At 33.8% G+C, this 13,824-nt stretch overlaps 1 non-coding gene and 1 pseudogene across 1 annotated transcript in view; both read left to right on the plus strand.

The window, feature by feature from the left end:
• Positions 1-13,824, plus strand: part of OR8G5 (olfactory receptor family 8 subfamily G member 5) — a 47,470-nt gene that overhangs the window by 1,992 nt on the left and 31,654 nt on the right. Inside the window, exon 2 of the transcript XR_008538171.2 lies at positions 12,549-12,924. This is a non-coding gene — a transcript (olfactory receptor family 8 subfamily G member 5). The remainder of the gene's footprint in view (positions 1-12,548; positions 12,925-13,824) is intronic.
• On the plus strand, positions 6,331-6,814 carry LOC129135379 (putative olfactory receptor 8G2; annotated as a pseudogene).

Genomic DNA, 13,824 nt, shown 5'->3' on the forward strand with positions numbered 1-13,824 from the left:
TCTTGTATTAACAGAAGACTATATTTTGTGTACATGTAAAGTATTTTTCAGAGCCTCATATTGATCCTATAGTGATCACATGAGGACACATAAATAATAGAAAATACATTTTTAAATGTATATATAACAGAATAGCTCTGAATTCGTTAGGGAAACCATTCAAAAGTTGCATGCCTCTCTAACTTTACTTCAATTATTGAAGTAATTGACACATCATCCCTTATTATGGTGAATATTAGACTTAGTATCAAGTCTCTACAACAGTATTTCTCTTCTTCTTAACACAGTCCTGTTGGGTTGTATAAACAATCAATTCACGTATTCATTGTATTGGCTGTTTCTTCCAGTTTTATTTTATCTGTACATTAGATGATCACTCATTTCCATTTTAATCTTAACTAAATTATTGAAAACATTGTTAACAGGATAGAATTAGATTGAGAGTTCTATTAAAGCAGGGAATGTGTCATTTTACTTTTCATGCATTTTGGCTTCGGGTCAGTATTCGACCACTTGTCTCTCAGTAATGATGGCTGAATAAAAGAGCGAGCTAGAATAGGTGCAGCAAACCACCATGGCACATGTATATCTATGTAACAAACCTGCACATTCTGCACATGTATCCCAGAACTTAAAATAAAAATTAAAAAATAACAAAAGAAAGAGCTAGAGAGAGAACGAGGAAAGGATGGCGAGAGGGAGAGAGAGATGGAGAGAGAACAAGGAAAGGATGGAGAGAGAGAGAGATGGAGAGAGAACGAGGAAAGGATGGGAGAGGGAGAGAGAGATGGAGAGAGAATGAGGAAAGGATGGAGAGAGGGAGAGAGAGATGGAGAAGCAGGGTGGGAAGAGCTTCAGAAGAGCTAGAAACAAAATGTCTACTGGAACTATTCTACAAAGACTAAGATGTCTCTAGGGAACAGGACTAAGCACATAAGGAGGTGATTCAGGAACTTTTATTTTTAATTACAATCATATTTACATTTTTACATTCATCAATTTTTATGAATACTATGATCTCCCTAGGTGACTCTGATGATTAACCATATTGGGAAATCCCTGAATTGATAAACACTGTTTGTGTTTAAATATGTCCTACATCTGGCTGTAAAGCAACAGAGCCCATGTTACTCGGTCTTACTCATGAGCATGTTGTGAGAGCCTGTGCAACCTGCCTGTATAAAATAAAGATGAACTATGTCTATGGCACATCTATATTGAGCAACTGAAACATTGGCTATGACAAAAAAAATTCCCTGATTTGAAACAAGTTACATCCTAGAAAGGAAGGCAATTACTGATCCTATGTAAGGATGTTAAGTGAAGACAGATTCAAGGAGAAAATGGTATGGAGTGTGAAGGCTAGCACATTTATGATAACCACCTTGAGTTTCTGGAGTACAATATTTATAACATATTGAGATCCAGTATCTTAATTCTACTCCCATATCAGGCTAAATTGAATTTTTTTCATAAATCTAAAGAGATTACCAGAAGTAGCCAATGATCCCTTCAGTGCTTTGTTGGTGTCTTAACATATTGATGATCTGTTTAGATGTTCTATTCAGGAACTGTATTATGTTGAGTCTATCCATAAGTTTGAGAGAATATCTTTGCAACACTGAGTCATTAAATTATGAATAGGAAAAATCCTTGACCTTATTAAGAATTTCTTTTTTTAAATTATTAGTATTATACTTTAAGTTTTAGGGTACATGTGCACAATGTGCAGGTTAGTTACATATGTATACATGTGCCATGCTGGTGTGCTGGACCTATTAACTCGTCATTTAGCATTAGGTATATCTCCTAATGCTATCCCTCCCCCCTTCCCCCACCCCACGACAGTCCCCAAAGTGTGATGTTCCCCTTCCTGTGTCCATGTGTTCTCATTGTTCAGTTCCCACCTATGAGTGAGAATATGCAGTGTTTGGTTTTTTGTTCTTGCGATAGTTTACTGAGAATGATGATTTCCAATTTCATCCTTGTCCCTACAAAGGACATGAACTCATCATTTTTGATGGCTGCATAGTATTCCATGGTGTATATGTGCCACATTTTCTTAATCCAGTCTATCATTGTTGGACATTTGGATTGGTTGCAAGTCTTTGCTATTGTGAATAGTGCTGCAATAAACATACGTGTGCATGTGTCTTTATAGCAGCATGATTTATAGTCCTTTGGGTATATACCCAGTAATGGGATGGCTGGGTCAAATGGTATTTCTAGTTCTAGATCCCTGAGGAATGGCCACTCTGACTTCCACAAGGGTTGAACTAGTTTACAGTCCCACCAACAGTGTAAAAGTATTCCTATTTCTCCACATCCTCTCCAGCACCTGTTGTTTCCTGACTTTTTAATGATTGCCATTCTAACTGGTGTGAGATGGTATCTCATTGTGGTTTTGATTTGCATTTCTCTGATGGCCAGTGATGGTGAGCATTTTATCACGTGTTTTTTGGCTGCATAAATGTCTTCTTTTGAGAAGTGTCTGTTCATGTCCTTCACCCACTGTTTGATGGGGTTGTTTGTTTTTTTCTTGTAAATTTGTTTGAGTTCATTGTAGATTCTGGATATTAGCCCTTTGTCAGATGAGTAGGTTGCGAAAATTTTCTCCCATTTTGTAGGTTGCCTGTTCACTCTGATGGTAGTTTCTTTTGCTGTGCAGAAGCTCTTTAGTTTAATTAGATCCCATTTGTCAATTTTGGCTTTTGTTGCCATTGCTTTTGGTGTTTTAGACATGAAGTCCTTGCCCATGCCTATGTCCTGAATGGTAATGCTTAGGTTTTCTTCTAGGGTTTTTATGGTTTTATGTCTAACATTCAAGTCTTTAATCCATCTTGAATTAATTTTTGTATAAGGTGTAAGGAAGGGATCCAGTTTCTTTAATTTCTCTCAGAAATATTTGAAAGTTTCATTCTATAAACATTGTATGTATTTTGTTAATTTTATTCCTAGGTATTTGATGCTAGCTTATTGCTATTTTACGTGATACTATTTTTAAATTTGTATTTTATTTGTAGCTTCTTAAAAATACATTTTAATGTAAAGATACCTAAAGATCAAATGGAAGAGAATGGAGAATAATGTGATTTGCAAACACTATCAGTGATGATATACTATTAGAAAAAGGAAAGTTTAGGCAAGATACATTAGTAAATCGTAATTGATAAGGGGTTAGATCCAAGGATGGAACAATTAACGGAAGAAGTATAAAAATCAGAAATTTTAGTGGGAGACATTGACATACCTCACTAAATAGCTATTGGAATAGTAAACAAGAGAAAAAAAACACTATGCACAAGAAAAATCTAAACAACATAATTAATGCATTAGATATAATTGAAATATATATATCACATGACCCTCCAAAGACAGACAACATATTCTTTAAGATGTACTGAAATATTCACAAAAATTGACCGTATGCTGTATTATAAAGTCTCAGTAATTTGCAATGATTTACATAATTCAGATTATGTTCATTGATTACAATGAAATTACAACAGATGTATTTTTGAAAGAAATAGCTAAAAAAAAAAAAAGCCCCACATCTGTAATGATAACAATTCACTTCTATATAATCCTTGGAATGATGAAAAAACTGAAACAAAAATTATAAAATATTTTAAACTTAATAATATTGTAAATTTTGTATACCAAACCTTGCGAGATCCAGCTAAAGTGGGGTTCAGATGGAAATTTATAACTTATATGTACACATTAGAAAAGAATAAAAGTTGAATTGTTGATTCAAGCTTCCACTTCAAGAGGTTAGGGAAAAAAATAGGAAATCATACTAAAGAAATGTGTAAAGAATATAATAAAGTTTTTAGAAACAACTAAAGTAGAAATAAATATATCACTCATAAAATTAACATATCCAAAAGTTAATTTACTTTATTTGAGTAATACAATTGGAAAATTTCTAGAATGATTGATCGAGACAAAAATGGAACCATAAATTACCGATTTTAGGAATCAGAAAAAAGAAATCGCTGCATAGTCTACAATTATGTTTAGATGTTAAAGAAACAATTACCAAAAAAGAAGAAGAATACAATATATTTGATCATTTGCAAAGTGGGCAAGCATTTTCAAATTTAAATTTAGGAAAGTTGAGAAGAAAGATAAGATCTGAATAGTAATATCTATTAAATAAATTCAGTCCATTACTAAAAATTCTCACAGAGAGAAAACCGTAAGTCTAGATTGCTACACTGGTGAATACTTCCAAACATTTAAGGTATTTTGGGGCAATCTATTCCAAAAAATATGTTTTTGAGATTTGTGTTATTGCATGTATTTGTGATATGTTCCTTTTAAAATATAGAGTAATATTTTATGTGTGTGTGCATACAAGACAGAGAGAGAGAGAGGAAGAGAGAGAGGGAGAGAGAATTGTAGTATAGGTGTATACTACATCTCATTTATGTATTCATCTGTTGATAATGTTTTGGTTGTTTCCAGTTTGGGGCTCTTATGAATAAGGCTGTCATGAACATTTTTGTATAAATCTTCATGTAGACAAATGTTTACATTTTTCTTGGGTAAATACTGAGGAGCAGAATTATTATATTGCACAATGTCTGTTTAAATTTATACTAAATTGCCAACATCTTTTCCAAAGTGGTTGGACAATTTTACACCTCCCCCAAATTTTATAAGTCCAGTTACTTCACACCAACATTTGGTATTGTTGGAGTTGTTTCATTTAACCCATTCCAATACAGGTGTGCAGAGCTGTATCACTATGGTTTTAACTTTCATTTCTTTGATGACTGACATTGAGCATATTTTCATATACTTAAGGACTATTCATACATATTTTTGTAAGGAATTTGTTCGGATATTTTCCTGTTTTTAAAATTTTCTTGCCTTCATATTAATTGTAAATATTATTTATGTATTTTGAATAAAAGCCCTTTTTCAGATATATGTATTTCCATAGAATTGCCTTCTCATTTTCTTAATACTATCTTTTGAAGAACAGCTTTTAATTTTGATGACATACAAATGAAGTATTTGTATGGTTTTTTGTTTGTTTGCTTTGGGTTTTATTTATGTGTGTCTGTGTGTGTGTGTGTATCCTTTCTAAGAAAGCTTAAATTTTAAAATCTCAAAGAATTTCTCTAGCATTTTCTTCCAGATATTTTATAGTTTTGCCTTTCTGTTTATATCTGTATTTTAGTTTTTTTATAGAAGTAAGATATACATTTTTAGGTTTTCCATATATAATATTCTTTGTAATTTAACTCTAAGCCATTTGGAATTTTACTTTGGCGCATGCAATGAGTAATTTGCATGATTATAGTTTAACAGAATAAATAACTATATTTTTAATTCCATATATTCTAAATGTATGCCTGTTTTTTGTACTTCTTCCTAATTCACCAAAGTTAGAAGAGGAAAAAATGGAGGCATTTATATCTGTTTCTGTAATTTGAATGAGTAAAATGGCTTATTTTCCAATTGACAGGATATGAATAGGTAACAATACAATGATGATCTTGCTTACTTTCTGATTAATAAGTCTGCCAATTTTATTAATAGGTAGGTAATATTTTTATTTATCTTTTACAGATTTGGAGTCAAGACACAAACGGGTTATTTAACTTATCCACGGGTATCATTAGTAAATGATAGAGTCAGAAAGCAAACTTAGGCACTTTGAGTTTAAGGCCTGTCCATTTAACCACTACTAACACAGTTTCCCTCAAATAATGGCAGAAGTACTTGGTCCAGAGACCATAAACCAGATAACTGTGGGCCAGTCCAGCTCGTGTTAAATTTATACAATTATTGTTATAGAGATTGTTTCATAGTAATAATATTTTAAAATATGAAAATTTTATGTATAAATCGAGATTTCTTGATAATTACATTAAAATGGAAAAATCTGACAGTAATATCTCTGTTCACCCCTCCCAGAAATTAGTTTCAGGTAATTAAAGTTTACCATCCTTAGGCAGGGTTTGTTCTCTCCAAGTTGTCATGAGTTCAACTCATTTATATTGGCTTATATTAATATTTAAGTTAGTGAGTCTAAACTTAGAAATATTGGCTTAAAATCACTGAAATATTTAAAAGAAGAAAGGGATACTTAGAAAGTGCTCAGTGATAAAAATGGCTAAAATATTTTACATGAAACACATTTATTATATTTGAAAATAAGATTAAATAAATATTATTTGAGGTAAACTTTACTTACTCAAAGGGGATACCTAAAGCATGAATATCTGGGAACCTTTTCTAAATGAAGAATAATAAAGTCCCTCCCACAACCATGGGGTTTTTTTGTTTTGTTTTTTCTCTTCCTGCAGAAACTGACTGGAGGAGATGTCAGGAGAAAATAATTCCTCAGTGACTGAGTTCATTCTGGCTGGGCTCTCAGAACAGCCAGAGCTCCAGCTGCGCCTCTTCCTCCTGTTCTTAGGAATCTATGTGGTCACAGTGGTGGGCAACCTGGGCATGACCACACTGATTGGGCTCAGTTCTCACCTGCACACCCCTATGTACTATTTCCTCTAGTATCTATGTCAACAAACTACTGATTCTATGTGTTGGTGCATTTAACATCCTTGTCCCCAGCCTGACCATCCTTTGCTCTTACATCTTTATTATTGCCAGCATCCTCCACATTCGCTCCACTGAGGGCAGGTCCAAAGCCTTCAGCACTTATAGCTCCCACATGTTGGTGGTTGTAATCTTTTTTGGATCTGCAGCATTCATGTACTTGCAGCCATCATCTGTCAGCTCCATGGACCAGGGGAAAGTATCCTCTGTGTTTTATACTATTATTGTGCCATGTTGAACCCTCTGATTTATAGCCTGAGGAATAAAGATGTCCATGTTTCCCTGAAGAAAATGCTACAGAGAAGAACATTACTGTAAACAGTAATAATAAGAAGATGACATATTAATCCTAAGTAGTGGACTATTACATTGTATGAATGGATGTCTTTCACTTTAATGCATCTGTCAATAATTTTTACCATTTGGTGAGATTATGTTACCATTATTTTTTCATTTCATGACCCTTTGATGTCATTTCCCATGTGGGGTTTTAACTGATATGTATCAGTGAGACACAAATTAATATAAATACTAAAATCGACATGAGTACATAGACTCATTAATGCCAGCCCCATATTCTTACCTCTTTTCTTCTACACAATTGATAAAATTCAGCTCAGTTCTCAACCATAATGAAAATACCATCTTCCAAAAGTGATACCAATCTCCCTTATTCTGTCTTTTCAATAACAACATAAATTATTGCAATATGATAGCTGTAATTTTAGCCTGCAGCAATCTCTTTTCTGCCTTATTCATCTATTTACCTCATTTGTCTGCTGTATTTCTTCTTTTACTTTAGCAACATAATCAAAATTTCAGAATATAAGTTACATATCCGTGTATATGTTATAATTGTGCAATCCAATATATCATCTGCTTTGCATTTTCCTATTCTAGTTTGTACTTGCCTTCAACCTACACTGGACTTCAGACTTCATGAAGATTCCCCCGTACATGTGGTTTATTGCCACGTCTCCAGCGTCTATCATAGTTCTTGCCACCTTAGGTCCTTGAAAGCTTTTTTATTATTTCCTCATTTAAGCTAAGTATAGGAAAGCCATATGTATGTCATACTTACTTTATCTATTTATCTCTCGAAGAGCTACATATGTTTTTAAATCTAATCTAATTTAATTTATATTTCAAGTTGATTAAAATTTACTTTAGAAGGTTCTTCAAGAATCTATAATATAACTGGTAACATTCTGACCTATTCTATGCTAAGATGTATGTGTATTTGTTCTGTGAAAAATCCCAATGCAGATATGATAACTTGTTAACACCTGATTTTTTAAGTCATTAAACCCTCTCAACAACCAAGGAGTCCCTAAAGCAATACTTATTTTTTCTTTCTTTTCAAACATGTGGCACAGGAAGGTTAAAAAATATGTTTGATGCCTGATGGGTAAACGTAGCAAATCTGGTGATAGAGTTGGAACCTGAATAGCATGGTCTAAACTACCCTTAATTCTCTATGCCTAGAGCAGAACATAATTTTACCTGTGCTGGTAATGAGAAAATTCCTTGCTATGTAGATATTTAGTGAATTTTATGATATATAAAATATACTTCAATAAAATTGCTTTAAAATAAAAGTGAGGGTGCTACGTGATCAAATACAATAAGCTATGTTTCTATAACCAGAAGAAATATTTCACTTGTCTATTTTTGGATGGGGCTGGTTAAGTTTCTTTGATCAGATTCCAGGTAATGCAGCTTACTCTGTTTATATATATTTAATAACAGGCTCCTGGATATCGAAACTATAGTTTGTCCATCCTTTTAGTTGAAGGGAGTGTAGGTGAATGAGCCATAGGTTAATAGGACTATTTCCCGGGAACTCTAAAAACATGGCATGTATAAAATTGAGCATACCAAGTAGATTTGGATCTTCTTGCCTGAGAAAATTCTCAATCAATCATGGACTCTATTAACCTGAGTCTGGGAGATTCAACTGTTAATCTGTTTCTTCCATGTGGAGCCAAGTTAAATGATTTCTTTAAGCTTATTTACTTATTACTTATTTGCTATTACTAGTGTATCTAAGTATAACTAGTAAAAAAATTGCCAGGATCCGACTTAGAAAAAAATATATTTCTAAAAGCTAAGGGGACTTAAAATTATTTCCTCAGAAAACTCATCTCTGAAACTCAATCTGCATTACTTTTCCATATCATCCTTATGTTCTCTTTCAGAAAAACTATCTCTTTTTCTTCTTAGCTTGCATTGCTTGTGGTAATTTTATGATCATTTGAACGTCTACTCTGTACATTTCCCTTGCTTCAATGGACTATAAACTCGAGTAGAGAATACACACTCAAATATTTATTAATGATTATACCAAACACCCTTGGTTTCTCATGCCACATTCTTTCAGACTACCTCCTGTTTCTCATTTCAGCAGACTTGAGGCACATTTATTAGCTGTGTGCAAGCTGAGAGTCAACTTGCATTGAAGGTGTTACACTTCAAATTTCCAGCAAGTGCTTTGCACCTTCACTCTGGAAACTTCTCCACAATTTCAGATGCTCATTTGGCTTATGTACAGTCAGCTCAAAGAATTCTTGCTCTTGGGGTCACCTTTACCAAGTAACAGTGAAAATTGTGTGTAATGCCACATCATCCTGTCACACAGGACAGCCATCTTGGGAAACATCATATGCACTTCTGAGGAAGTGCTGGTAAAATTGAACCACCATTGCTCATACCAGCTTTTCAATAACATACTCCAATATTAGCTTTTCCTTCTTCGCATTTTGACTCAAATTTGTAAACATTACTAAAAAATTAACAGCTTAAATGAAGATAAAACAATAAAGTCCTTTAGAAAACTATTTATGTTTGCTGAGTGCAGTGGCTCATGCCTGTAATCCCAGCACTTTGGGGAGCTGAGGTGGGTGAATCACTTCTGTTCAGGAGTTTGAGACCAGCCTGGACAACAAGGAGAAGCCTCATTTCTGCAGAAAATGCAAAAATTAGCTGGGCATGGTGGTGTGTGCCTGAAGTTCCAGCTACTTGGGAGGCTGAGGCAGCAGTATTGCTTGGGTCCAGGAGGTTGGGGCTGCAGTGAGCCTTGATTGTGCCACTGTACGTCAGCCTGGGTGACAGAAATTGTCCCCCAAACTACCACCACCACCAATGAACAAACAAACAAAAACTTTGACAACTTTTAATGGTCAAAAAATATTGTATGTATTATTGTGTACAAGTTATTTTGAATGTGTGTGTGTGTGTATAGCGAAATGCCTAAATTGAGCTAGTTAACATATATATTACCTAACATATTTATTTGTGTGTGTGGTGAGAACACTAATCCAATAGATTTTTATTACTATAGTTACCATTTATACAATAGATTGTTTTTAACTTATTCCTTCTATCTAATTAAGATATTATATCCTTTGACCAACATCTCCTCCCACACGCCCAGCTGCAGATAAACACAATTCTACTGTCTACCTCTGTGAGTTCAGCGTTTTTAGATTCCACATGTATGTGAGATCATGTAGTATTTGTCTTTCTGTGCCTGGCTTATTTCATGTAATATAATGTCCTACAGCTTCATCTGTATTGTTGCAAATTTTTAAATCTAAATATTATTCCATTGTGCACATATACCACATTTTCTTTATCCATTCTTCCTAAGCAATGGACACGTAGGTTAATCTATATCTTGGCTATTGTGAATAATGCTACAATAAACATGGGAGTGCAGATATTTCTTTGATGTGCTGATTGTATTTTTTGAATATATACCCGATAGTGGTATTGCTGGGTCATATGGTAGTTCAATTTTTAATTTTTTGGGGAAGCTTTACACTGTTTTCCATAATGACTGTACTAATTTACATTCCCATAAACAGCATGTAATGGTTCACTTTCCTCCACATCCTCTCCAACAGTTATCCCTTCTCTTTTTGATAGTAACTGTCCTAACAAGTATGAGGTGATATCTCACTGTAGTTTCTCTGCAATTTGATGATTTGTAATTTTGAACACTTTTTCATATACCTGTTGACCATTTTTATGTCTTCTTTTGAGAAATGTCTATTTAGATGCTTTGCCTATTTTTAAATCTGTTTAATTGTTTTCTTACCATTGAGATGTTTGCATTTCTTATATATGTAGGATATCAATCGCTTGTGAGATGTATGGTTTGCAAATATTTTCTTTCAAAGCAAATTTGATTAAGAAAATCTATTGTAAATTATTATCTCAAAATGATATAATACTAATAAATATTTTGAGTAAAAAGTTTAATAATTTTTATTTCCAAACAAGTTAATTAGTCTACATATAGAACTAAAATAACCTGTACAGTGCATGTGTTTCTTTTGTTCCTCAACATTTTTATTTTTAGAAGAAAACCTTATCATTTCTCCTTTGTGCAGTTCCCTAGGAACACCTCTTGTGTTTACACCAACATCTACCAGAAGCTTTCATTTAGCCCTCAAACTAAAATTATCCAAGCATTGGTGTTTTATGAGTACATTACAATATTTAATACAGTTAGTAGAGGTCAATGAAAATAAAAACTTCCATGTCTTACAGTGCATTCATTTTCTAGAATAGCTGTAACAAAGTATCATACTCTGGGCAGCTTTAAACAACTGAAATTTATTGTCTCATAGTTCTGGGAATTAGAAGTAAAAAAATCAAGATGTCAGCATAGGTGGTTCCTCCTGAAAGCTCTGAGGAAAATTTCATGCCTCTTCCTAATGCCCAGTTATGGCCAGCTTTTCCTGGTGGAAGTGATTTTCTTAAAGTCACACAGCAAGTATGGAGTTAAGCTGAGATTTGAACCTAGGACTGTCCAACCGAATATCAGGATATACTGGAATTTTTATATCAAGTCATGAAATATTAGAACTGGAAGAGATGTTAAAAATGATTTAACCCAATTACTCATATTGTACTGTGTACTTGAAAAATATCTGCTCAGTGGTTACACAGGCTATGCTCTAACATTTCTGGTTGTAAGTCCTGCACATTAAGGTAACTGCTTCCATTTCTGGATGTATTTGTATGCTCTTCTTTGTTGTGAAACAAAATGTGTCTTACCATAGTTTCTAGCAGTTAGTATTACAGCAATTTCTTAGACATGAAGAAAATGAATTCAACATCTCCTAAATATAGGAATATGCTGAATATTTGAAGATAGCTATCGTGTCAAACAGAGTATTACTGTGCTAGCTAAATATCTTCAGTTCTCTCTGACAATCTTCAAATGACAAAATTTCCAGAACATTTTTCTCCTGAAATTTTCCAGTTTTTCTATACCCCACAAAATTATGGTACTTCAAACTAAACAGTAGTCCAACTATTATTGAGTGTTAAATAAGACTAAGCAATTCCATTTTCTAGGACCTTTTTTTTTTTGCAAATGAAGACTAAAGATATATTGAGTCTTTTTTAAGTCACATTATACTGTTGACCAGTATTGAATTTGACTTTCACCACCTCAACCATGAAGTACAATAGTGTAGCTCAATCACAGTCCACTGCTCCCCGGCCACAATGGAGGATTACATGAATTATATTTAGGCTGTTTTATTGCTTTCCTGCAAATATTCAATTTAGCAACAAAGGAAGATAGTTCATTGGTTTTGGAGAAGCTGTTGAAATATAAGCATGAGACCTGTCAAGCAGTGATTTGATTTATTATTTTAAAATTTCTAACACTAATATGAGTAAGGTATAACTTTTCAGGAAGTGTCTTGGTCCTCTAAAATCAGCTAATAATAGTCTGGGCTGTGAACAAATAGTACTGGCTTGGAGTTTCTAAGAAATGCAGAATCTCAAACCGCACTCAGACTTGCTGGATCAGAATATACCTTTTCACAAAATCCTTTATTGCCAGTAGGCACAAATCTTTATTGCTAATCGACAAGTTTAGAATTGACAAAAATTCCCCTGAAGAAAAATTAGACAATTGGGTAAATGCCAACAGTAATTGCTTCTTTTCTCAGGAGCTTGTGTTCCCAGAGAAATGGAAATCCTTGGAGAATGTTTGTCTGCATGATATTTGGTACCTGGCGTATCTAAACCCAGGACAAATGTTCACAGCACAGCAATCAAAACTGCTCAGGCCACTGTAAAAGGGGAGGATGTGTGCTAGAGCTAGAGAAACACAACTGAAAAGTGACAACTGGAGATGCTGATCAGCGGTGCAGATTGATTTCAGAAGTGAGTGAGATGTCTTGTGCTTTGCAGTCTCAGGACCAAAGACTACAGAACGCTGGCTTGGTACCTATGACTTCCAACACCAGCATTAGTGCCATTCTCCAAGTCAAAGACAGCAAGTTGCAAATAAAATTTGGAACTGAGGTTTCAGGCAAAAGAAAGGTGAGTGTGTTCATCTCACACTTATGATTTGATGCTATTAGGTCTAGAAGTAATCACTGTAAAAACTGTAGGAAATATTTGTGAATACTTTCATTCATTCATTTAATCAATCATTTATTCTTAAAAGTACTTTTTAAACTTTCAGTGATTTGCCAGATATGGGCTAATACTGGGAATACAGAAGAGAGGAGGTCTGATCCACAGCCTGGCTTACAGTACGGTTCAGTCTAAAAATGTGCTGTTTAGAAATTAGAATTTTCTGAGCATGCAGTAGAAAGGTCCAATCAATTACAAGGAATTGGAGAATGGTTCTATGATTATGATAGTTTTGAATGAGATATGAAAGAAAACAAATGTTTGCCAGACAACAGAAAATGTAATTGGTAAGACTATTTAATGTAGAAGGAACAGTAAACAAAAAGTCAGACAGCTAAGTGAATGTGACAAATTCCAGGAACTGAATGAAGCCAAATATTTCTCTCACAAAGGAGGAAGATACAAGACCTAAGAGTAGAAAGAGATGAGAGATACTGGATATTTGTTTTTAATCATAAGATAAATTAAGAAAATCTTTTCCCTAATTTTTCTGAAGATGGATCGTCATGCTGTGGTTAAATATATTTAATGGCCAGAAATAAATAGCCTTTTCCTTTTTTAAGATCTCAAGTTATTAGAATATTTTTATATTGATTAAAGGGTGTATTCTTTTTTAATAGGAGAAAAAGGCATACAAAATTTATTTAATGTGTATATACATGGAAGTCATACACTAAGTATGAAACTCAAGAAGGACCAGGTGGTTGAAGCTTAAATACTCTTCATGGAAGAGAGATGTGTGGACGCAAGAGGTAGACATTATTTTGTAAATGATTATCTTTGGAAGCTGGATGAGATGGACAA

Source organism: Pan troglodytes, chromosome 9, assembly GCF_028858775.2.
Source record: "Pan troglodytes isolate AG18354 chromosome 9, NHGRI_mPanTro3-v2.0_pri, whole genome shotgun sequence".
Classification (NCBI taxonomy): Eukaryota; Metazoa; Chordata; class Mammalia; order Primates; family Hominidae; genus Pan; species Pan troglodytes.